Consider the following 24,680-nt stretch of genomic DNA (forward strand, 5'->3'; position numbering starts at 1 on the left):
TGTTGCCTTGTTTGTCCTGCCCTACCTCACACTTATATGGATTGAACTTCCAGATTGAGTTTCACTGACTATTCATAGTCAGTGGAATAGGCTTCACTGACTAGCTAGTCTTTCCTGTCTACCAGTTTTATCCAGTCCTGTTACGAAGCAGGCTCCATTTATTTTACAAACAATACACCATTCTCTGCTGCACAGATGTAGAGTATACTTATCTAGGTCCGGGCATTTAAGAGCTACAATTTGGGGACTGCTACTAAGTACGTGACCGGACAGACTAAGCAATCATCAAAAGCACCCTGGAGTGGTGCTGATCTGCCTGGCTCAGGTATTGGATTATCGAATCTGCAGGAGATATAAGGTTCTCATCTCCTTGGCACGCTACCTTGGAACCAACTCAACACCATTAAGACCCAACTCACATCTCCCTTTTGTTTGCACAACTGAGTTTAATTTACCAATGTCTGTGGGAGATTTCATAAATCATTTTAATTCATGCTCAAAAAAGGGCTTCCACCTCCTTCTCTGATGTGCACAATTACAGGCCAGACAGTCAGATTTCGATGCAGTGATCTCCTCAAGGTCCAGTCCATAATGAACCACCATCTGGATGGTCTGAATGAGAACGATATTTAAAAATGGCCCTTGCAGCTGTGCATTCCACATCCTTAAACCTTTTTTACATTGATGTGGGATTAACATCAATGCCTATATTCATTTACACTGCAGCCTCAACACAGTAACATGTCCTCAGGAGCTTTGCAGGAGCAACAATTATCATATGAATCTTGACACAAATCAAAGGAGAAGCCATTATAGGTCACAGTGATCAAAAGCTTGGCCAAAGAGACAGGACTTCCATCTCAAAGTGGATATAATGAAATGAAAGAAATCCAGAACTTTGGCAACTCTGGGCAAACCAATCACTGATGGGATAACGGGTTGATAACAGAATTACAGGAGCAGAGAGATCTGGGAGGGCTGCAGGAGATTTTGGAGAGAGTCCTTGGGGAGGCTATATGGAAAAACTTGCTGACAGGGATACGACCATAAAAGATCAGTACTTATTCTCGGGCATGACTCTAGACTCAATTTCCAGCATATTTGAAAAAAGGTACAAACATTGTCTTTTGTGGATATTTGACTCTACATAGTCGGGTACCCTGCAGAGCTGGTGTGAACTGGCCTCTTCTAATTATCGAGATAAGATGTTCATCCTTGTTTCAGATTTCTAGCATCTGCAGTACTTTGACCCCCAAATCCTTCTATTCCATAGCTTTCTGAAGTCTTTCTCCATGATTTTAATCACTGTCTAGCCCTAACTTCAGGAATTGTCTACCTAAACCCTTTCCTCTCCTCCTTCCATTGAGGCATTCCTTAAAACCTGGCATCTCTTTGATCAAAGCTTTGCTTACCAATTCTTAGCAGGCCCCAATGATTTCACTGCTCGTTGGATGCTGCCTGAACTGCTGTGCTCTCCCAGCACCACTAATCCAGTATTTGGTTTTCAGCATCTGCAGTCATTGTTTTTACCTCAGTATCTAAGGTTGTTTGCTGTGAACACCCATGAGATTTATAGATATTTTAAAAAGCAAACTGTTCCGACACATGTCTGGGGTAGCTAGGTCTTCTGCCCTAAAGGTAGGGACATTACCACTGTGCCACAAAACATGACAGGTACTACATAAATATAAGACATTGTTGTTCTGGTGTCCTTGTTAACAAGATGCATGAGTGACCTCTGTGTGGGACTGTGGATTAAGTTTTTTTTTAAATAAAGCAATGCTGGAGAGGTATCTAGTGCAATAGACAGCTGGCTGATCTCCACTCCCTTGCTACTGTATAGACTGCGAGGTGAACAGCTTCATTGATTCATTATTGGCAAGGGGACAATTGCAGCATTATTAACCTACATTTTTATTCAGATCTCAGAGATAATTAGCTTCTAGGTGAAGAACGTCTTTCACTTGCTCTCAGTGTGAGGGCTGCACTACTTCTCTGTTGTGTGTTAGTCCTTGCAGCCATCCACGAAGGTTGCCCACACCTGCAGGATTGGCTTGAGACTCCTGATTTAAAAGTTAACCTCGATAATGGTAATACAAGGGTGGCACAGTGGCTCAGTGGTTAGCACTGCTAGGTAAAAACAATGACTGCAGATGCTGGAAACCAGATTCTGTTTTCCTCCTCTCTCTACAAGAATCTCAGGGAGCCCCTCTCCCACTGCAACTCTCAGGTCATTTCCTCTGCCCTAAAGCTCTTCAACCATGTCCTGAAACAAACTTGCTACTACAGCCACATTTGCTTCCTCAGTGCCTGCCTCCGTAACCATCTTCCGCCTCGGAATACTTCAACCCCAGGGCATCAATATGGATTTCAACAGCTTCCTCATTTCCCCTTGCCCACCCCCCCCACCCCAGTTCCAAACTTCCAGCTCAGCACTGTCCCCATGACTTGTCCTACCTGTCTATCTCCTTTTCTACCTATCCACTCCACCCTCCTCCCTGACCTATCACCTTCATCCCCTCCCCCATTCACCTATTGTACTCTATGCTACTTTCTTCCCACCCCCACCCTCCTCTAGCTTATCTCTTCATCCTTCAGGATCTCTGCCTGTATTCCTGATGAAGGGCTTTTGCCCGAAACGTTTATTTTACTGCTCCTTGGTTAGCACTGCGGCCTCATGGGACCCAGGTTTGATCCCAGCCTCGGGAAACTGTCTGTGTGGAGTTTGCACATTCTCCCTGCGTCTGCGTGGGTTTCTTCCCACAATCCAAAGATGTGCAGGTGAGGTGAACTGGCCATACTAAATCGCCAAGGAGCAGGAAAATCAATGTTTCGGGCAACAGCCCTTCATCAAGAACGCTGATGATGAGAATTCCTGATGAAGGGCTTTTGCCCGAAACATCGATTTTCCTGCTCCTTGGATGCTGCCTGACTTGCTATGCTTTTCCAGCACTACTCTAATCTTGACCCTAGATTTTCAATCAGAAAGGGAATCAAGGATTATAAGGAAAAGACAGGAAACTAGATTTGAGGATTATCAGAGCAGCCATGATCTCGTTGAATGGTGGAGCAGACTTGATGGACTGGATGTTCTACTTCTGCTCCTACATCTTATCGTCTGATATTATGGTGGAGGCAGGTTCAGTTATAGCTTCCCGAAGTGGAGTTTAATGATTTTCGTGGACAAGTTGGATAATCGCCACATCTGTTGAATGATTTTTTTAAAAAAAGTGTCTGAAGAGAAAAATATGTAGGGTAATGGGGAAAGGCAAAGAATGGAGAGTGGGGTGAGGAATTACTCTTGCAGAGACATGAAAAGTTTACGGTTAGGCATTCTTCTGTCTCCAGCAAGAGAGAATACAACCACCATCCCAACACTGAGTCCCTTACTATAAAACATCCTGAGGGTAACCATTGACCATAACCTGAAGTCATATAAATACAGTGGCTACAAGAGCAGGTTAAAGGCTATGAATCTGACAGGGAGTCAATCATCATTTGTCCCCCTCAAGCATGTCCACTATCTGAAAGGCACAAGTCCGGAGTGTGATGGAATATGCCCCATTCGCCTGGATATGTGCAGCTCCAACAACACTCAAGAAGCTTGACACCATCTAAAACAAAGCTTGATTGGCACCACATCCACAAACAACCACTCCTCCATCACTGAAACACAATAGCAGCGGTATGTACTATTGAGAAGACGCACTGGAGAAATTCAACAAGGGGTCCTTAGACAGCATCTTCTAAGCCCACGCCAATACCACCAGCTCCACTCCAAGCCATTCACCACCCTGACTTGGAAACATATCATCATGCCTTCAGTGTTGCTGGGTAAAGATCCTGGAGCTCCCTCCGTTCTTAACAGCATTGCAGGTCTATCGATATCAAACGGACTTTGGTGTAGGTTCAGGAAGGCAGCTCACCATCACCTTCTCAAAGGCAATTAGGGATGGGAAATAAATACGGTACACCCAATGGTACTCACATCCCGTGAATGAATTTAAAAATTCAATGATTCCATACTCAAGATTAATATATCTCAAGATTAATATATCTCAAAAGGATTGGAATGTAAAAGCAGCGATGTGCTACTGAGACTTTATAAAGCTCTGGTTAGGCCCCATTTGGAGTACTGTGTCCAGTTTTGGCCCCCACACCTCAGGAAGGACATACTGGCACTGGAGCGTGTCCAGCGGAGATTCACACGGATGATCCCTGGACTAATAGGCCTAACATATGACGAATGGCTAAGGATCCTGGGATTGTATTCATTGGAGTTTAGAAGATTAAGGGGAGATCTTATAGAAACCTACAAGATAATACATGGCTTAGAAAGGGTGGACGCTGGGAAATTGTTTCCGTCAGGCGGGGATACTAGGACCCGTGGGCACAGCCTTAGAATTAGAGGGGGGGTAAATTCAGAACAGAAATGCGGAGACATTTCTTCAGCCAGAGTGTGGTGGGCCTGTGGAATTCATTGCCATGGAGCGCAGTGGAGGCTGGGACATTAAATGTCTTTAAGGCAGAGATTAGTAAATTCTTAATCTTGCAAAGAATCAAGTGATATGGGGAGAGTGCAGGTAAGTGGTGTTGAAATGCCCATCAGCCATGACTGAATAGCGGAGTGTACTCGATGGGCTGAATGGCCTTAGTTACACTCCTATGTCTTATGGTTTTATAGTCTTATGGAGATGAGGTTTCTCCATTGCTCTGTATAGTTCTAGCAAGGCCTCCCTACTTTTAGGGAGGTAGATAAATGTGTGAGGCCATGGAAGGTCTTGCACAGAGGGACGACGCACTTGAATGTAATTGTCAGCAGACAGGAATCTTTGTAATGATTCCAGTGGGAACTTCCTAAATTGGAGCTTTGCTTTCTTTCATGAAATCTAATCTTGGCACCTAGAAATGGAAGGAATGCCTGCCCATATCTTGCAGAGAGAATTAAACCACTTTCTGACTGCTATAAATTATAAAGTTAAACATCACAAGCGTTCAAATAAATCTGTTGGGACTTTAACCTGGTGTTTTGTGAGATTTTTAACTTTGACCACCCCAGTCCAACACCAGCACCTCCACGTCATAAATTATAAAGTGGCTTTACTGTAGCTGAGCAACATGCTGGAAATGGATACGGTAGCTTAGTGGTCATGTTACTACCCTAATAAACCAGAGACATGAGCTCAATCACCACCACAAATTCAAATGAAGCAAGATTGATGTGAGAATCAACTTTCAGCTGTACGTCAGGAAGTAGTTTGGGTCTGGAATGCACTGCCTTGAATTGTGATGGAGATAAGTTCAATTGAGGTATTCAAAAGGGTGTTGCTTGTATGTGTGCAGGGATAAGGGGGAAAAGGTAGGAGATTGGCAGTAGGTAATAGAACCAGTGCAGGCATGATGGGCCAAATGGCCTCCCTCAGTGCCCTAGCAATTCTGCGATTCTGTGAAATCTACATTTAAAAGTGCTCAGGAAACAATTGGAATTGTTGTAAAACCCCATCTGGTTCACTAGTGTCTTCTGGGGAGGGAAATCTACTACCCTGGCCAGGCTTATCTGTAACTCCAGAGCCACAGCAATGCAGTTGACCTTTGATTTTACGACACTTAATTGTGTGGAAAGTTATAATCCACACAGACTGCAGTGATTCAAAATGGTGGTTTACCATCGCCTTCTTAGGCCTGAGGCCTAGGGAATCAATGCTGACCTTGCCATTGGTAAGACCATAAGATGTGAGGGCAGATATAGGCCACTCACTCTGCTCTGCAATTCAATGAGGTTATGGCTGATCTGACAATCCTCAATTCCACTTTCCTGCCTTTTCCCTATAACCCTTGATTCCCACTTATTAGAAATCTATGTCAGACTTGAATATATTTAATGACTCAGTCTCAAAAGCCCTCTGCAATTAAAAAAAAGTCACAGACTCGCTACCCTCTGATAGAAGAAATTACATCCCATCTCTGTCTGAAATGTTACCCCTTCATACAGAGATTGCGTCTGCTGGTCCCAGACTGTCCCACAAGGGAAACAGCCTCTCCACCTCAATGCTTTACCCTCTTCCCAGAAAGACAGTGTCATTGAAACATTAAAAAAAAATTCAACCCCCGCTAAGAATCTTTTAAGTGTGTGGAGTTTTGTTTATTGACTTTGAGAACCCAGGGCTCGATAAGTATCTTCACTGCAATAAAATTGGTCATCTGTAGCTTAAACCAGTATATAAGAAGCTGCTGGGAAATGAGTGAATTGGGGGAAGGGCATGACATTATCTTTTAATCTGCTGTTAAACTGCAGCAGAAGTGTGCAGACATCTGCAGGCTCGAGAAAAAAAATCTGCAAGGATTATTCTGCTGTCTGCCGACGCTAATTGGAGAAGTGTAAAAGCCTTCCTCTTCATGCACCCGGGGCCATGTACACTGTATGAATCAGTGGTAATCCACTGCAATCCTTTCATATTGAATGTCGAAAACTAGATATATAGATGGGTGCATCACATGCCATTGCTCATAGCTGATGCACTGCCTTTAATGATCTGTGTGATAAGGCCACTTTTCAAATTTGCAACCTCTGACAAAAGCTCCCGAACCATCTTGACTGTCTCTTTCATCATGTCCATCTCAGATCCCTCCAATTTAGAACTTAAATTGGATGTGCTCACTCCTGACTCGTGCTATCTGTCATTATTTTGCGGTCGGCTGGAAATTATTTTTCCAGTTTCTCTTTGTTCCTTCCCTCTCCCTTTCAGGAACATTTGGGTAGAAATTGAGCAGCGGTACAGCTTTCAGGTAAAGGCCATGGGCAGGCATCACTGTGTCACAAGGTGCTGAAGGTCCAAAATTGGACCTGATTTTAATTACGTGCCATACCTGCCAATCAAACCCATCACCTTCACCAGCGACTGCAGTGTAAAGAGTGAATGATAAATATATTCAATCAGTCCTCATTCGTGATGGAAGATCACATGGCAGCAGAGGTTATTGAGATGGTTCCACGTGCAGTCTCACGTTGGACTTTATCCTGTATATATTTTTAAAAAGCCATCCATGAGATGCATGTTGGTGCCCTTGGCTAGACTGGCATTTATTAGCCATGAATTGCACAGAGGGTAGTTGCTGTTGGTTTGATGTCTCAGACTGCATAAGGACAGTAGATTTCTTTCCTAAAGGACATTAGAAAAGTAGATGGGTTTTTACAACAATCAATGATGGCTACATGGTCACCATCAGACTACCTTTTATTCCAGATTTTTATTGAATTCAAATTTCACCATCTTTCGAGGTGGGATTTGAACCCGTGACCCCCAGAACAATACTTTTGGAGCTCTGGATTAAGAGCCCAGTGATATTACCAATATGCCAAAGCCTCTATTTAAAGGTAAAAATAAACAACGTTAAATAAAAGGTAAAATTTGTCAGCTGCTTTGCTTTCTACACTCTCTATCTAATCTTACTAAGGCCACAACCCAAACTAAGACTCGCAACGACATCGTAGAGGTGTCAGCATTGAACTAGGCTGAACAATGTCAGAAGTCAGGATTAGCGTGGTGCAGGAAAAGCACAGCAGGTCAGGCAGCATCCGAGGAGCAGGAAAATTGACGTTTCGGGCAAAAGCCCTTCATCTGGAATGAGGCCTCACTTTGCCCGAAACGTCGATTTTCCTGCTCCTCGGATGCTGCCTGACCTGCTGTGCTTTTCCTGCACCACTTTGATCTAGACTCTGATCTCCAGCAACTGTGATCCTCACTTCCGTCAGGTCAGAAGTCACACAACACCTGATGAAGGAGCAGCGCTCTGAAAGCTTGTGATTAAAAATAAACTGGTTGGACTATAACCTTGTGTCATGTGATTTCTGATTTTGTCCACAACGAAAATGACAGAGCAACAAACCTCAGGTGAATCTTGTGAAACTGTGGTAGTTAGTGTAGGGATTACGGTGAGGCAGTAGAAAGGGGTTAGGGGATGAGTTAGCACCAACTCCTGGGAATGTCTTCAGTGAAACTTTAAACAAGCTAGCCTTTTGATGGAGACCTCCATAGAGTTCTACAAGCACCAATCACAGCTTAGGTTGCTTGCAAAAGTAAAGTAGCAGGGACTGGTGTTCACAGGTTTCTGCAAAATAAGCTTAAATGGGAATTAATTAATCTCTTATCTTGTTTTTGCTTCCCAATGGCAGCTGTTCACCATTTTGCCATTCAATCTGTGATAGCAAGAAGAGATGTTAGCATAGAGGTATTGTCACTAGATTAATCAATTGAGGCTCTGGTACTGTTCTGGGATTTGAATCCTACTATGACAAATGGTAGAATTTGAATTCAATTAAAAAACTCATATTAAAAGTCTAATGACAACTAATGTTGCTGTTAAAATCCCATCTGCTTCACTAATGCCCTTTAGGAACGGAACTGCCATCTTTACCTGCTCTGGCCTATATGTGGCTCCAGACCCACAGCAATGTGGTTGACTCTTAACAGTCCTCTGGATAATTAGGAATGAACAATAAATGCTGACCCAACCGGCAATGCCCATACCCCGTGAACAAACCAAAACATTTGGCTAATACTTCTGAAAGAGTTAATGTTGAAATTGCATTAGCCCCACTCAATCTGATAATCTCACATAGTCTTTGAGAAGAGACAGGCAATTCTACACTCAGGAGCAGATGGGTCTGCACAGCTCCAGGGAGTGCTCAGTAATTATGCCTGACTAGTAAGGTAAGTTGTAGTTACTGCTATCATGCCATAAACCAGATTGTACATAAGAAGTGTCTTTCCTGTGTGGATTCATCCAGTGGACATTCTCTACCATGGATAGACAGAACCTAGACACAATATAGACAAAGGAGAACTATTGGCAGCAAACTACCTCAAACAACCCTTACTATTTGTCACACTCTGGTGGAGGGGGCAGATACCATCAAGTGCCCACAATGACTTGACCACAATGAGGGGGCAGGTACCACCAATGACAATTAGAACAAAAGCTCCCCCAAACCCTTCTGTTGTAATTTTGTTTTCCCCAATATCACTCCCTTTTTGGCAATGTGCCATGAGCATCAAGGCCTCTCTGCACCAGGTCACCTATTGCTTCAGAGTCATAGAGTCCTACAGCACAGAGACAGGCCCTTCAGCCCAAACTGGTCCATGCCGACCAAAATGTCCTTCAATGCTAACCCTATTTCCCTGCACTAGGCCCATATCCTTCCAATCCTTTCCTATCCATGTATTTGTCCAAATGCCTTTTAAATATTATTAATGTACCCGCCTCAACCACTTCCACTGGCAGCTCATTTCATGTGTATACCACTCTCTGCGTAAGAAAGTTGCCCACCAGGTTCCCTTTTATTTGTTCCCCTTTGGTCCATGATTCCCCAAACCTGGGAAAAAGACTGAGTGCATTCACCCCATCCATGCCTCTCATGATCTTATATGCCGCTGTAAGATCCCCCCTCAGACTCCTACGCGCTAAAGAAAAAAGTCCCTGCCTGTCCAACCTCTCCTTATAACTCAGACCATTGAGTCCTGGCAACATCCTTGCAAATTTCGTCTACACTCTTTCCAGTTTAATAACATCCTTCCTATTACAAGGTGACCAAGACTGAACACAATGCTCCAAATGCGGCCTCACCAATACCCTGTACAACTGCAACATAACCTCCCAACCTCTATACTCAAAGCCCTGACTGATGAAGACCAGTGTGCTAAAAGCTTTCTTCATTACCCTGTCTACCTGGAACCTACTTTCAGAGAACCGTGCACCTGAACTCCAAGGTCCCTCTGTTCCACCACACTTCTTAAGGCCCTACCATTCACTTTGAAACTCCTACCTTGATTTGACTTTACAAAATGCAAGACCTCACACTTATCTATATTAAACTCCATTTGACATTTCTCAGCCCACTCCCCCAGCTGATCAAGGTCCTGCTGCAATTTCTGATAACCTTCCTCACGGATCACGATACTGCCTACTTTAGTGTCATCTGCAAACTTACCAACCATGCCTTGGACATTCTCATCCAAATCATTGATATAGATAACAAACAGTAATGAGTCCAGCACCAACCCCTGAGGCACACCACTAGGACCAGGAGATTTATCCACCTTCATACATTCTAATACGTCTAACACTTGCTATACTGTGATGTGAACTGTCCCCAAGATATGACCACTAACCTTCCCCAAGTTCCCAAGTCTTCATGTTTTCCTTCATAATAAACACAGAGGAGAAATATTCATTGAGGATTTTGCCCATCTCTTGCGGTTCTACACTTACATGCCCACTTTGGTCCTTCAGGGTTCCCATTCTCTCTCTAGTTATTCTTTTTCCTTTAATATACTTAATGAAACTCTTTGGACTCATCCTAATCTTCTCAGCCAAGGCTACCTTGTGCCCCCTTTTCACCCTCCTGATTTCCTTCCTCAGTAAACTCCTGTATCCCGCATATACTTCCAGGGATTCCCTTGATCCTAGCTGCCTCTACCTGAGTCATACCTCCTTTTTTTCCTGATCAAAGCCTCAATATCTCTGGTCATCCAGGGTTTCCTATTCCTGTCAACCTTGACTTTCACCCTCACAAGAACATATAGAAGCTGCCTGGTCCCCTGAGTACTATCAATATTTTCTATTCAAGCCGTTCTAGACCTAATTAAATTGGTCACCCAGGAGGCCAGTAAAGAAGCTGTTTGAGTAAGGCTGCAACAGAATGCAACATTGGATACGGAATATTTGTACCTTGAAATTCCCTTGCTTCTTCAGCTCATGGAAACTGGGTGCAATGAGTACATATTTCCACATCATTGACTCCTTCTGGGATGCAGTTTTGTAAGAGCCAGTCACCCCTTGCACTCCGAATACCTTCGACCATAAGTGCCTATTTTCCACCCATGTATGCAGGACAAAAGGGCCACATCACAGGCAAGCGGTGAATGGGTGACTTTATGTACACCCAACTGATGTTGGGAGAAGGCACAATACATCAAGTACGAAATATGACTGGATTCTAGCGCTGCCAAAATATGAGTCTTTCCTGACAACAGACATTGGTTTCATGGTCATCGTTAGACACTCAATTCTAGATTTTTATTGAACTCACTTTCCGCCACCTGCCATGATAGGATTCAAACAGAACATTACTGGGGTCTCTGCTAGTGATAAGACCACTAACCCATGAGTTGTTCAGCTATTTCAGAGGGTATTTTGGAGTCAACACGCATTTCTATGGGGGTCTAGATTAAAGTGTTGCTGGAAAAGCACAGCAGGTCAGGCAGCATCCGAGGAGCAGGAAAATCGACGTTTCGGGCAAAAGGCCTTCATCTATTCCTGCTCCTCAGATGCTGCCTGACCTGCTGTGCTTTTCCAGCGCCACTCTAATCTAGACTCTGGTTTCCAGCATCTGCAGACATTGTTTTTATCTACACATTTCTGTGGATCTGGAGTCACCTGCAGACCAGATTGGATAAGGATAGCAAATTTTTCCGGCTGAAGGACATTAGTTGTTTGCCTTTGTTATTGGCAGGGGAACGAAATTGTGGAGGGTTTTTGGGAGCCTGTGAGTTCAGGTGGGCTGGGATAGGGATAATAGGCAATGGGGTCTTCCTTTTGCCTCTGCATCAGTCTATCATTCTGACGCGAGCTCACAGTCTGTGTCAGATATCAGATGAGCTGTAACTGTCAGTTCATGTTTTATTCAATCTCTGCAGTACAGTTGCTGAGGAGCTCAAACAATATCCGCCATGGTTGAGTAGCTAAGATTCGTCTGACAGGACTGCTTACCTAACACCAAATTCATTCTGGTCCCTACCCTTCTGCCACTTCTCCCATCGATGTCTCTTGTTTCCCATACAAGATTCTGGTAACTGTAAATCTACTCACTTTGTTTCTTTCCCTGGATTGATAGCTTTAAAACACACGAGATCCCACTAATATAGTGCAGCCATAACCTTGGAAACCTAACAACCACAACCTCAAAGACATTGTTTATGCACAGAATGTAGCAGCTTGCAGCTGAATGTTATTCCAACAATAATTTGTATTCATATGCCACCTTTTACACAATATGCTCTTGCACAACTCTATGCTACTCTCTCCCCACCCCCACTCTCCTCGAGCTTATCTCTCCACGCTTCAGGCTCTCTGCCTTTATTCCAGATGAAGGGCTTTTGCCCGAAACGTCGATTTCGCTGCTCCTTGGATGCTGCCTGAACTGCTGTGCTCTTCCTGCACCACTAATCCAGAATCTGGTTTCCAGCATCTGCAGTAATTGTTTTTACCCATTTTAACACCAGGCCTTGTGACAGAGAGATGGCAGTACCAGATGACCAAAGTCTTGCTCAAAACACCTTAAAGGAAATGAGAGGTCGAGAGACAGAGGGTATTCAGGGATGGACTTCCAGAAGTGTCTCTCGTTGGTCTAGTGGTATGATTCTCGCTTAGGGCCTTCAAATTCCGCAGACTTGAGAGAGGTCCCTGGTTCAAATCGCGGACGAGCCTGAATTTCTGGGCGGCACAGTGGCTCAGTGGTTAGCATTGCTGCCTCACAGCACCAGGGTCCTGGGTTCAATTCGAGCATCAAGCAACTGTCTGTGTAGAGTTTGCACATTCTCCCAGCTATAGACTGTCCTACCATCAAATTATTCAAAGATTTTGTGATACAAACCAAAACATTAAATGTCCGTTTGATACACTGAATGTTCCTTTCTCCTGTTTGCATGGTGTCTTGTCCAAAGAAGTTATGAATGATATAGATGCTGGCTGTAATGAATGGGTTGAGATTGTGTGCTGAAGTCCCACTCCAGGGGCTTGAGCACAAAAATCGAGCTGGCACCTGAGGTGAAGAGCTGAGGGTGTGCTGCACTGTCCTCTTTCAAATTAAACTTAAAATAAAACATAACAGCTCCAATGGCACTATTACAAAGAAAAGCAGGAGATTTCTCTGGTGTCCTGGTCAATAACTATCCATAAAAGGCAACTCATCTGACTATTGTCACACCATATTTGTGGGATTTTGGTACGCAAACATTTTGCTTCCTGCTTTAAAATTGTGACCACACATCAAAGCTGCCTCATTGGCTTTAAAGGATCTCTTCAGTTTGAAAGGTGCTACAGAAATGCAATAGACCCAGATCTTCATCTGTCCCAAACAAAACATTAGAACGCAAACTTAAAGTACAGTCCCCTCCCTAAGCCCCTTGTTGACTTCCATATTTTACAAAACATGTTTTCCACTCCAGCATCGTCCCATGTTCCAAGGTAGACTGAAAATTCCAGCTCCCAAAAAAACCTCAGGAACCCTTGGTCGAGAATCTCACATGGGAGATGGTACCTCCAACAGTGCAGCACCCCCTCACTCCTGCACTGAGAATTCCAAGAGGTAGTCTGTGCTCAGGTCACCTGATAGAGCCAATCTAAATAGATCCAGATAAGTGACACCAATTGAGTCTCAGCTTCTACTGTTCCTCAGGGTGGTGCCCACACCACATGTTGGTTAGGCCACAGCAAAGAGTACTGTGTGCAGGTCTGGAATCCACATTCTAGGAGGGATGAGATAGCACTGGTGAGGGTGCGGAGGAGATTTACCAGGTTGTTTTCGAAGCTGGAGAGTTTCAGTTATGAACAGAGGTTGGATAGACCGGGGTTATTTTCACTGAAGCAGAAGACAGGGCACATGATTGAAGGTATCAAATTATGAGGGTTTTAGACAGGAAATAACTTTCCCCTCTGTGGAAGAATCAATAACCGCGGGGGCACTGATTTAAGGTAAGGGGCAAGAGGTTTAGATTAGATTCCCTACAGTGTGGAAACAAGCCCTTCGGCCCAACCAGTCCACACCGACCCCTCCGAAAAGTAACCCATCCAGACCCATTTCAATAGACAATAGACAATAGACAATAGATGCAGGAGTAGGCCATTCTGCCCTTCGAGCCTGCACCGCCATTCAATATGATCATGGCTGATCATTCCTAATTAGTATCCTGTTCCAGCCTTATCTCCATAACCCTTGACTCCACTATCTTTAAGAGCTCTATCCAATTCTTTCTTAAAAGAATCCAGAGACTGGGCCTCCACTGCCCTCTGGGGCAGAGCATTCCACACAGCCACCACTCTCTGGGTGAAGTAGTTTCTCCTCATCTCTGTCCTAAATGGTCTACCCTGTATTTTTAAGTTGTGTCCTCTGGTTCGGCACTCCCCCATCAACGGAAATATGTTCCCTCCTGCCAGAGTGTCCAGTCCTTTCATAATCCTATACGTTTCAATCAGATCCCCTCTCAGTCTTCTAAACTCAAGGGTATACAAGCCCAGTCGCTTCAGTCTTTCCGTGTAAGGCAATCCTGCCATTCCAGGAATTGACCTCGTGAACCTACGCTGCACTCCCTCAATAGCCAGAATGTCTTTCCTCAAATTTCCTCCGACTAATGCAGCTAGCACTATGGGCAATTTAGCATGGCCAATTCACCTGACCTACGCATCTTTGGATTGTGGGAGGAAACCAGAGCACCCAGAGGAAACCCATGCAGACATGGGGAGAATGTGCAACCACCACACAGACTGTCACCTGAGGATGGAAACGAACCTGGCACCCTGGTGGTGTGAGGCAGCAGTGCTAACCACTGAGCCACCGTGCTACCCCATTTAGAGGGCATGTGAGGAAAGGTTGTGGGAATTTGGAACTCATTGCCTGTAAGGATGGCAAAGGCAGAAACCCTCATAACATCGAAGAAGTACTTTTTCTTCTTTATTCATTCACAGGATGAGGTATCGCTGGCTTTGCCAGCATTTATTGCCCATCCCTAATTGCCCAGATGAGGGTTAAGAGTCAACCATATTGCTGTAGGTCTGGAGTCACCTGGACACTAGAGCAGGTATGGTTGGCAGTTTCCTTCCCTAAAGAACATTAGTGAACCAGATGGGTTTTTCCGACAATGGATTCACGGTCATCGTTAGACTCTTTAATTATGGGTATTTATTGAATTCAAATTCAACCATCTGCCATGATGGGATTCGAACCCAGGTCACCAGAACATTAGCTGGATCTATGGTTAGCAGTCCTGCAAAAATGGCACAAGGACATCACCTCTCGTTACATTTATTCAGATAGGCACTTGCAATTGCAAAGCATGCAAGGCTGTGGGCCAAATGCAAGAAAATGGGATTAGGATGTTTAGAGTCATAAAGACGTACAGCATGGAAACACACCCTTTAGTCCAATTCATCCATGCCAACCAGATATCTAGTCCCATTTGCCAGCACTTGGTCCATATCTCTCTTTTTCATGTATCCATCCAAATGCCTTTTAAATGTTGCAATTGTACCAGCCTCCACCACTTCCTCTGGCAGCTCATTCCATACACGTACCACCTTCTGCTTGAAAACTTTGCCCCTCAGGTCCCTTTTAAATCTTTCCCTTCTCACCCTAAACCTATGCCCTCTAGTTCTGGACTCACCCAAACCAGGGAAAAGACCTTGTCTATTTACAAATTCCATGCCCATCATGGTTTTATAAACTTCTATAAAGTCACCCCTCAGCTTCCGATGCTCCAGGGAAAACAGCCCCAGCCTATTTAGCCTCTCCCTATAGCTCAAATCCTCCAACCCTGGCAATACCACTGTAAATATTTTAAATATAAATAGAGGTTTATAAAATCATGAGGGGCATGGGTAGGATAAACAGACAAGGTCTTTACCCTGGGGTGGGGGAGTCCAGAACTAGAGGGCATAGGTTTAGAGTGAGAGGGGAAAGATATGAAAGAGACCTAAGGGGCAACTTTTTCACACAGAGGGTGGTGCATGTATGGAGTGAGCTACCAGAGGAAGTGGTGAAGGCTGGTACAATTGCAACATTTAAAAGGCATCTGGATGGGTATATGAATAGGAAGGGTTTGGAGGAACATGGACCAAGTGCTGGCAAATGGGACTAGATGAGGTTAGGAAATCTGGTCAGCATGGATAGTTTGGGCTGAAGGGTCTGTTTCCGTGCCGTACATCTCTATGACTCTATCAGCCATGGTTTCACATGTACAGTACCTGAGGACATCAGTCACTATTGGGAGAGGAGAGGAAAGCAAACCATCCACCTGGGGGTGGGATGGGGGAATTGCTGAGGTATCTGGTTTGTGACAACGTTGCTTCCTGAGTGAGTTTGAAGTGTTAGGCGGGCAGTTCAAATGATCATTGGTGTGGGCTGGCCAGATCTGCGATTCAATTGACGGGACTTTTAACAGGTCTGTGCCTGGGAATTGTCAAGCATTTTGGCTTTGTATAATAGGAAAATAATTTGAAATAATCAACAAACCAGGCTCCAACGAGAATGTGAACAAGTAATAACAGATAAAGAAGCTGAGTTATTGATTCTTCCCGTGCATCCAGCACATCTAATCATATTGGCAAAGAAATTGATGTGATTAACTTTGTTAAATACTGCAAAAGACACATGTATTACACAAAGGCTTTAGCATATTGCATTTGCTTTCTGAGCACCTGCTTTACTCTTTGCCCATCACCTTCCAAGTATCATTCCCTCCAACCCAAGAATTTATCCATCTGGGTTTTCAAAGCTACTTCTGAATTTTTTTTCTTCAGTGGGCTGTGAGTCTTTGAAATCCCTTCCTGAACAGGCAGTAGATGCAGAATTGTTAAATATTTTTAAGGTGAGGGTAGATAGATTCTTGATTGTCAAGGGAGGGTGAAAGATTATTGCGGGGTGGGTACAGAGTATGCAGAAGTATAGAGTTGTGGTTAAAATCAGAACAGCCATAATCTTATTGAATGGCGGAGCAGGCTGGAAGGGTAATGTCGCCTCTGCTTATTCACATGTTCGAATATGCCCTTTTAGAAGTGCTTTCAGATTGTAACAACACACTACATTAAAGAAGGCAAATTCCCCTTATCTCCCCTCCAATTCTTATCCCAATTATTTTAAAATAGCTCAAATGACAACTGGACGAACATCCACGGTGAAAAGGAAACTTTGACACCACTTGACGATCATCAAAACTGGACAGCGGGCCAAGAGACCACAAAAAGAATAAGGAAGAGTTGCATTTCTCTAGCACCTGTCACAGCTTTGGGATATTCCGCAGCAGCTCACAGCCCAAGGAAGTACTTCTGAGGCAAGGACAATTGTCAGTCAAGCACATTCTCCTTGCTGCCCTGCAAGTTTATTTCTGCCAGGTGCCCATGTAATATCCTTTCGAAATGATCGAACATTTCCGCTTCCATCACACTCACAGGCAGGCAGCCCCAGTCATAACCTCTCACTACATTAAAAAGTTCTTTCTCATGTCCCACTTCATCTCTTCCCACAACCAAATCCCCTACGAACAAATATTAGGAACAGCCCTTCCTGTCTACATTATCTTGAACATAAGACGCAGGAACAGAGGTAGGTCATTCATTTCATTGAGTCTGTTCTGCAATTCAATGACATCATGGCTGATCTGATAACCCTCAACTCCACTTTCCTGCCTTTTCTGTATAACCCTTCATTTCTTTACTGTTTATCTGAGTCTATCTCAGCCTCGAATATACTAAATGACCCAGCCTCTACATTCTCCTGCAGTTAAAAAAATTCCATAGATTTAGAACCATCTGAGAAGACAAATGCCTCCTAATCTCTGTCTTAAGTGTGTGACCCTTTATTCAGAGATAACGTCCTCTGGTCCTAGACTCTCACAAGAGGGGAAACAACCTTTCTGCATTTAAACCTGTCATAAACTGGTACACGCTGATCAAATCCCCCTCTCAGCCACGTTTCTCCAAGAAGAACAACATCAGCTTTTCCAAAACTTGTCACTAAAATCCCTCACCCCTGAAACCGTCCTTGTCAATCTCCTCTGTGCCTTTTCAAGGACCATCACATTCTCCCGCAAATATGTGGCCAGCCCTGAAAAACAATGCTGTACGTCTGGTGTGGCTTTACCAAGAGCTTTATAAAGATGCAAAACTACCGGTTGCACTTGGAACCTCCATTCTGAAGCCCAAGACCCCGTATGGTTTGTGAATTATTCTCTCAGTATCCTCTGCCACTTACAAAGGTCCTCTCCAAAATGGTGCAACAGAACCTGTAGGGTGCTGCTGTACGGTGTTGGTTCACAGGAGGCTCCACGGCACTGAGGATGTCACCTAGAATTGCCAGCTTGGTGAACAGAGCCACAACAACTGCAACCAGCACCTGAGCTACAAATCTTCACACAAAACTTGATCCACTATTGAGTTTTTGCATATGATCCAAAGCACAGCAGCTCCAATAGTGCCACACTCCCTCAGTATCCCACTGAGTCGTTTGGTCAAGAACTGTGGGCTAAAGATTCAGAAGCGGCCTTTGGCTCACTAACTGCTGATTCAGAAGTAAATGCACTTCCACCTGAGGCCACCTGAACCGTACAATGGTTATAGCACTGTAGGAGGCCATTATGTTATGTTACTTGTGTTTGTGCTCCCTCACCTCCATACAGAGCCCTAAACAGTCCTTCCAGGTGCAACAGAGGTTCACCTGCCTCTCCTCCAACCTAGGTTAGAGTGGTGTCGGAAAAGCACAACAGATTAGGCAGCATCCGAGGAGCAGGAAAATCAACGCTGATTTTCCCGCTCCTCGGATGCTGCCTGAACTGCAGTGCTTTTCCGGCACCATCTAATCCAGAATCTGGTTTCCAGCATCTGCAGTCACTGTTTTTACCTCTCCTACAACCTAGTTTGGTACATCCTGTACCCCCAATATGGTCTTCTCCACATCGGTGAGACCAAACGTAAACTAAGGGCACGTTTCGCCGAGCACTTCAGCCCCCAGGAGCCAACCGGATCTCCTAGTCTCCCACCCATTTCAAATGCCCCTTCCCCACTCCCTCTCCGACATGTTCATCCTCGGCCTCCTCCATTGCCACAGTGAATCAGACCACAAATTTCTGGAACAACACCTCATCTTCTGCCTGACCAGGTTACAGGCCCGGAGGACTCAATATTGAGTTCTCCAGTTTCAAATAACCTTCTCACCCATCCCCCGACTACCCCTCCATCCCTCCAATCGACCCTTCCTTCCAGCTACCAACCGGATTCATTCCTCCGATCGACAAACCAGGTTGTGCCCACCATCTGCATTCACCTACCATGGCCTGACCATTCTGATCCTTTTTCTACCCATAACCTTCCCCCCGACTCTTATCTGCAGCTCCCCCTAAACCACCCCCCCCAACATTCCTGAAGGAGGGTTACACCTGAAACGTTAACTTCTCCACCTCCTGATGCTGCCTGGCTCGCTGTGTTCTTCCAGCCTCCTGCCTGTCTCCTTTGGATTCCAGCATCTGCAGTTTCTTTGTCACAAACTTGGCACTGTGAAGGAGAAATTCACTTGGTCACTGATAATACATGCAATCTTCATGCAGTATTGAAGCCAGTGAACCTTCCTCAGTTTCATTGGAATAGAGGGACATGCACAAAGCCAACAAGTTCACATAATAAAAATAATGGGAAAAACTATCTTCTCTATTCATTAAGACAAACTAAGCTGATGTGTGGCTGAGGAGCTGGTGCAGGGTTGAAGGGTTCAGATTGTTGGATCATTGGAATCTCTTCTGTGGAAGAAATAACCTGTATAAGGACAATTGCACCTGAATTGGAAGGGGACTAACATACTGGCGGGGAGATTTGCTAGAGCTGCTCGGGAGGATTTAAACTAGTAAGGTGGGGAGACATTGAGGAAAGAGATCAGTCTGAGACTGACACAGTTGAGAAAAGGAGCAAGTCAAACAGTCAGGACAGGCAGGAACAAAGCAGAGAATGAGGTCGGACTGATAAATTAAACTGTATTTATTTCAATGCAAGAGGCCCAACAGGGAAAGTAGATGAACTCAGGGCATGGTTAGGAACATGGGACTGGGATATCATAGCAATTACGGAAACATGGCTCAGGGATGGACAGGTTTGGCAGCTTAATATTTCAGGATACAAATGCTGTAGGGAGGATAGAAAGGGGGGCAAGAGAGGAAGGGGAGTGGCATTTTTGATAAGGGACAGCATTTTGGCATAGGGAAGATATTCCTAGGAATATGGTCAGGGAAATTATTTTGGTGGAATGGAGAAATAAGGAAGGGATGATTAACTTATTGGGATTGTACTATAAGACAACCCCAATAGCCAGCAGGAAATTGAAAATTAAATTTGTAGGGAGATCTCAGATATCTGTTAAAATAATAGGGTGCATATGGTAGGGCATTTTAACTTTCCAAATATAGCCTGGGACTGCCATATGTTGGGGAAGTCCCGAACTAGGGGTCACAATCTAAGAATAAAGGGTAAGCCATTCAGGACAGAGATGAGGAAGAATTTCTTCACTCAGAGAGTTGTGAACCTGTGGAATTCTCTTCCCACAGGAAGCTGTTGGGGCCAGTTTGTTAGATACATACAAGAGGGAGTTGGACGTGGCCCTTGCAGCTGAAGGGATCAAGGTATGGAGAGAAAGCAGGAATGGGGTACTGAGATTGCATGATCAGCCATGATCATATTGAGTGGTGGTGCAGGCCTCGAAGGGCCGAATAGCCTACTCTTACATATTTTCTACACTATGTTTCAGCACATGTTAGAACTGGTTCCAATTCCAATCTCACCCATTTATACTTCCCAGAAGGTGTACAGCAGGAACTGGAACCTTCCCAAGCTTTCACGGCCTAAGGTTAGCTATAACAGCCCAGGTGTAACACTGACTTAGATCAGAACAGGAGACAGCAATACCTGACAGATTGAGCTACTTGTGATAGGTGTAGTACACTCAGAAGGAAAATGAAGGAACACTTGCATTTTTGCCATGTCTTTCATGAATTTAGGAAGTCCCAGCTATGTCTTACAGTCAATAAAGGACTTTTAAAATGTCAGATATTAGCAGCCAATTTCCACAAACAGCAATTAGCAGATGCTCTGCTTTTTCAGAGATGTTGATTCAGGGATAATTATCAGCCAGGATACTAAGAAACAACTCCCTGGCCATTGTTTGAAATAGTGCTTTGGGATAATCAATTCTCCATGTGAAAGAGTAGTCGGGACTGAGATTTTCCCTTTCACCTGGCAATGCAGCATTCCCTCACTACTGCACTGGGAGAATCAAGTTACAGGGTTTGAACTCTGGCTTCTGGAGTAAGACTCCATTCTGCAACCTTCTTACTCACAAGGACATAAGGAATAAAGGGCTGGAGAGGTCCATTCAGCCCATCGAGCCTACCTTGGCAAGATCTGCCCCATAGGCGAAAGTGAGGTCTGCAGATGCTGGAGATTAGAGTCTCGATCAGAATGGTGCTGGAAAAGCACAGCAGGTCAGGCAGCATCCGAGGAGCAGGAAAATCAACGTTTCAGGCAGGAGCCCTTCATCAGGAAGATCTGCCCCATGCCTCAAATCCTCTTTCATGCCGGCTCCTTAATTTATCAATATTTCAAAAATCTACCTCCTCTTTAAATACTTTGTGATCTAGCCTCTACAACTCCCTGGGATGGAGAATTCCAGACATTCACTAGACTCTGGGAGAAGAAATTCCTTTCTACCACAGTTTTTAAATGTGTTCCCTTATACTGTAACTATGTCCTCTAATTAGAGATTCCACCATTACTGGAAACATCTCTCACTATACCCCCAGACAAGCCCTCTCAGAATCATAGACTCCATACAGTGTGGAAACAGGCCCTTCGGCCTAACAAGTCCACACCAACCCTCTGACAAGCAACCCAACCAGACCCATTCCCTTACCCGATTACTCTACATTTTACTGCTGACTAATGCACCTAACCTACACATCCCTAAACACTATGGGGCAATTCAGCATGGCCAATTCACCTAACACGCACATCTTTGGATTGTGGGAGGAAACTGAAGCATCCAGAGGAAACCCACGCAGACACAGGGAGAATGTGCAAACTCCACACAGACAGTTGCTCGAGGCTAGAATTGAACCCACTGTGTGGCAGTAGTGCTCACACTGAGACACCATGCTGCCCCTTGTATCTTTCAATAAGAGACTCAGATGAAATGTGCCACTCTTCCAGGCACAGCTGTCTTTGGGAAAGCTAAAAAGGGGATGGTGACTTCACATCTTTGGTTCCCAAATCTCTTCATCACCAGGGTTTTGCATTACCTCATGTCTAGTTCTGTTGTGAACCAAACGGTGAGGATTAATCACTGTGTGATTAGTCAACATGCAGAGGGTGATGTGTGTATGGAATGAGCTGCCAGAGGCAGTGGTGATACAATTACAACATTTTAAAGGCAGCTGGATGGGTACAAGAATAGGAAGAGTTTAGAGGTATTTTTTGTTTACTATTCACTCATGGGATGAGGTCAGCACTGGCCAGGCCAGCATTTATTGCCCATCTGGGCAATTAAGAGTCAACCACATTGCTGTGGGTCTGGAGTCACATATAGGCCAGACCAGGTAATGATGGCAGCTCCCTTCCCTAAAGGGCATTAGTGAACCAGACGGGGTTTTCCAGCAGTTGACACATGGTCTTCATTAGACTCTTAATTCCAGATCTTACTGAGTTCAAACTACATCGCCTGCTGTGGTGGGATTTGAACCTAGGTCCCAGAACATTATCTGGGTCTACAGTCTATACCACAATAATACCACTCAGCCATTGCCTTCCCCCATTGGGAACTGGCCAAATGCTGGCAAATGGGACCAGATGAATTTAGGATAATCTAGTCAGAATGGACAAGTTGGACTGGAAGGGTCTGTTTCAATGCTTTATTACTGTATGACTCTATAAAAGAGTCCCCCATAATTGCTGTAACACGCAACAGAGGTGGTGTGTGAGCAAGGTGGACATTTGGTCCTTACTCTGGCCTGGGAATACATACATCCCTCTCATAGTTGAAATTGAGCTGGGAGTAGAATAAACCAATTCATCAAACAACTTTCTGTGCCCACCCTGTGCCCCCCCCCCAACTCCCCCGCCCCACACACAACTGTGTCCTATTTGCCAGATTCAAGTATTGTGGAACTGGGCCTAGATATCATTAGGATTTTCCTGCTGATACAATACTTTCCAGGGCAGCCCCAAGGCATACTCTCAGATTTGAGACTAGTGGAGGGGGAGGGGGAGGTAAAATTCTATTCGCCCTTTTAGAAACTAATTCTGGCCTTTTTATTTGCCTCGTTACTTCTTCATTTGCTTGCCTCTGCATTAAAAGCTGCATAGATGAGCCAGCGATCACAATGGACGCATTATTGCAACAGGGCAGAGAAGTAATGGAAGATGTTCTAACATGATCATAAAATACACAGATATATTTTTCAAAAATTGCAGACGGAGGTTACTGTCTCAGGTATATCACATCCACATCTGCCAAAGCTGCTGAAAATCTCTGACATTTCTACACTGCAGAATACACAGTCATACACAACTATATATTCAGGTACCCTTATAAATAAGCAATGGACCATTACCTTTAACAGGCTAAAAATAAAAGCTGGAAACGTAGCAGGGAAGAGAACTGCGTTGCATTTCTAACACTTTGTGGCCTCATCTTTGTCTTCCCGCAGTTAGAAAATCTGTTAATATTCTGTCTGTTTTTGAAGGAGCACCCTTTGGGAGACGCTGCAGGAGGTTTTGTGCTGTATCAAATGTTGCCCATGGAGCTGTATCTCTCCCGGACAAGGACGCACAAGGCAGCCCTCCTACCTTCTCCGGGCTCCCAGCATTAAAGAGCTGTCTCGTTAGTCAATCCTACCGTCAAGCGACGGGCTCCCAGCATCAGAACCACCTTGTCTCTCCCCTCCTGTCGGCTCAGGGGCGCGTTCTGTCCAGTCAAATAAAATCCAGAGGATTCTTCAGCAAAGCAAAAGGACGAGGGCCTTTAGCACAGTTATGTGATACCTCTGTCCTTTGTTGTGCTGGTCCCCACCGAGCAGTAACACCTCTGCATCGACAATGAGTCCCCCTAAAATAAAACACTCCCTTCTCCTTCCTCAGTCTGTCAGACAGTCTGCTGTCACCAGGCAACAGCATGGAACAGAACAGAATCTCCGATTGGCCAGGCAGAGTTTAACAGCACATCTTTTAAAACCTTAGGATCATTTACTATCAACAATCTGGATCGCTGGAGATAAATTGACAATGCTTTAATAATGGGAAGGTCAGGTCATGTGAGGGGTCGGGTGAGGTCTTTTTTATTTTGCTTAGAAAGCAATTATTTTTCTCGTGCTGAGGGGAAGTGCAGACCCTGCGCCTTAAGACAGCTTGCAGTTTAACCATCCCTCCTGAATGTATATAATGCATAGGTGCACCTGCTTGCCTATACATTACTGCAGCCTATACAATTACAGATTCCTCATGTAGTGTTTTCACAGTGAATGCATTTATTTTAACAAGTATACACATACGCTGGGCTGACTATACATCTCTCAAAGGGTTCAAGGACTTGCTAACATTATTGGCCTCTTTCTGTGCCGTAAATTTCCTGAGGTGTTAAAGTGATCTATGTCATGAATGCAGTTTAGATAAAGGGGATGTCTACAGGGAATTATCTTCAGTAATATTTAAAACGGATGATGACTCTAGGTGGGGTTTGCATTTTTAAAAATATTCATTATTGCAATATGTCATTTATTGCCCATCACCATGAACCCTTAAAAGTAAGGGATCTTCCCTTTAAGATAGAGATGAAAAGAACGACAATATTTACGCTCAGGGGATCCTGAGTTTTTGGAACT

The 24,680-nt window shown here is 44.4% G+C and overlaps 1 protein-coding gene across 1 annotated transcript in view; it reads right to left on the reverse strand.

Moving 5' to 3' along the window:
- Window positions 1–23,972, reverse strand: part of arhgef49 (Rho guanine nucleotide exchange factor 49) — a 153,369-nt gene extending 129,397 nt beyond the window's left edge. Inside the window, exon 1 of the mRNA XM_072579936.1 lies at window positions 23,415–23,972. The gene's annotated coding sequence lies outside the window, so the exon portion shown is untranslated. The remainder of the gene's footprint in view (window positions 1–23,414) is intronic.
- Window positions 23,973–24,680: the final 708 nt, after the last annotated feature.

This window comes from Chiloscyllium punctatum, chromosome 10 (genome assembly GCF_047496795.1).
Source record: "Chiloscyllium punctatum isolate Juve2018m chromosome 10, sChiPun1.3, whole genome shotgun sequence".
NCBI lineage: Eukaryota > Metazoa > Chordata > Chondrichthyes > Orectolobiformes > Hemiscylliidae > Chiloscyllium > Chiloscyllium punctatum.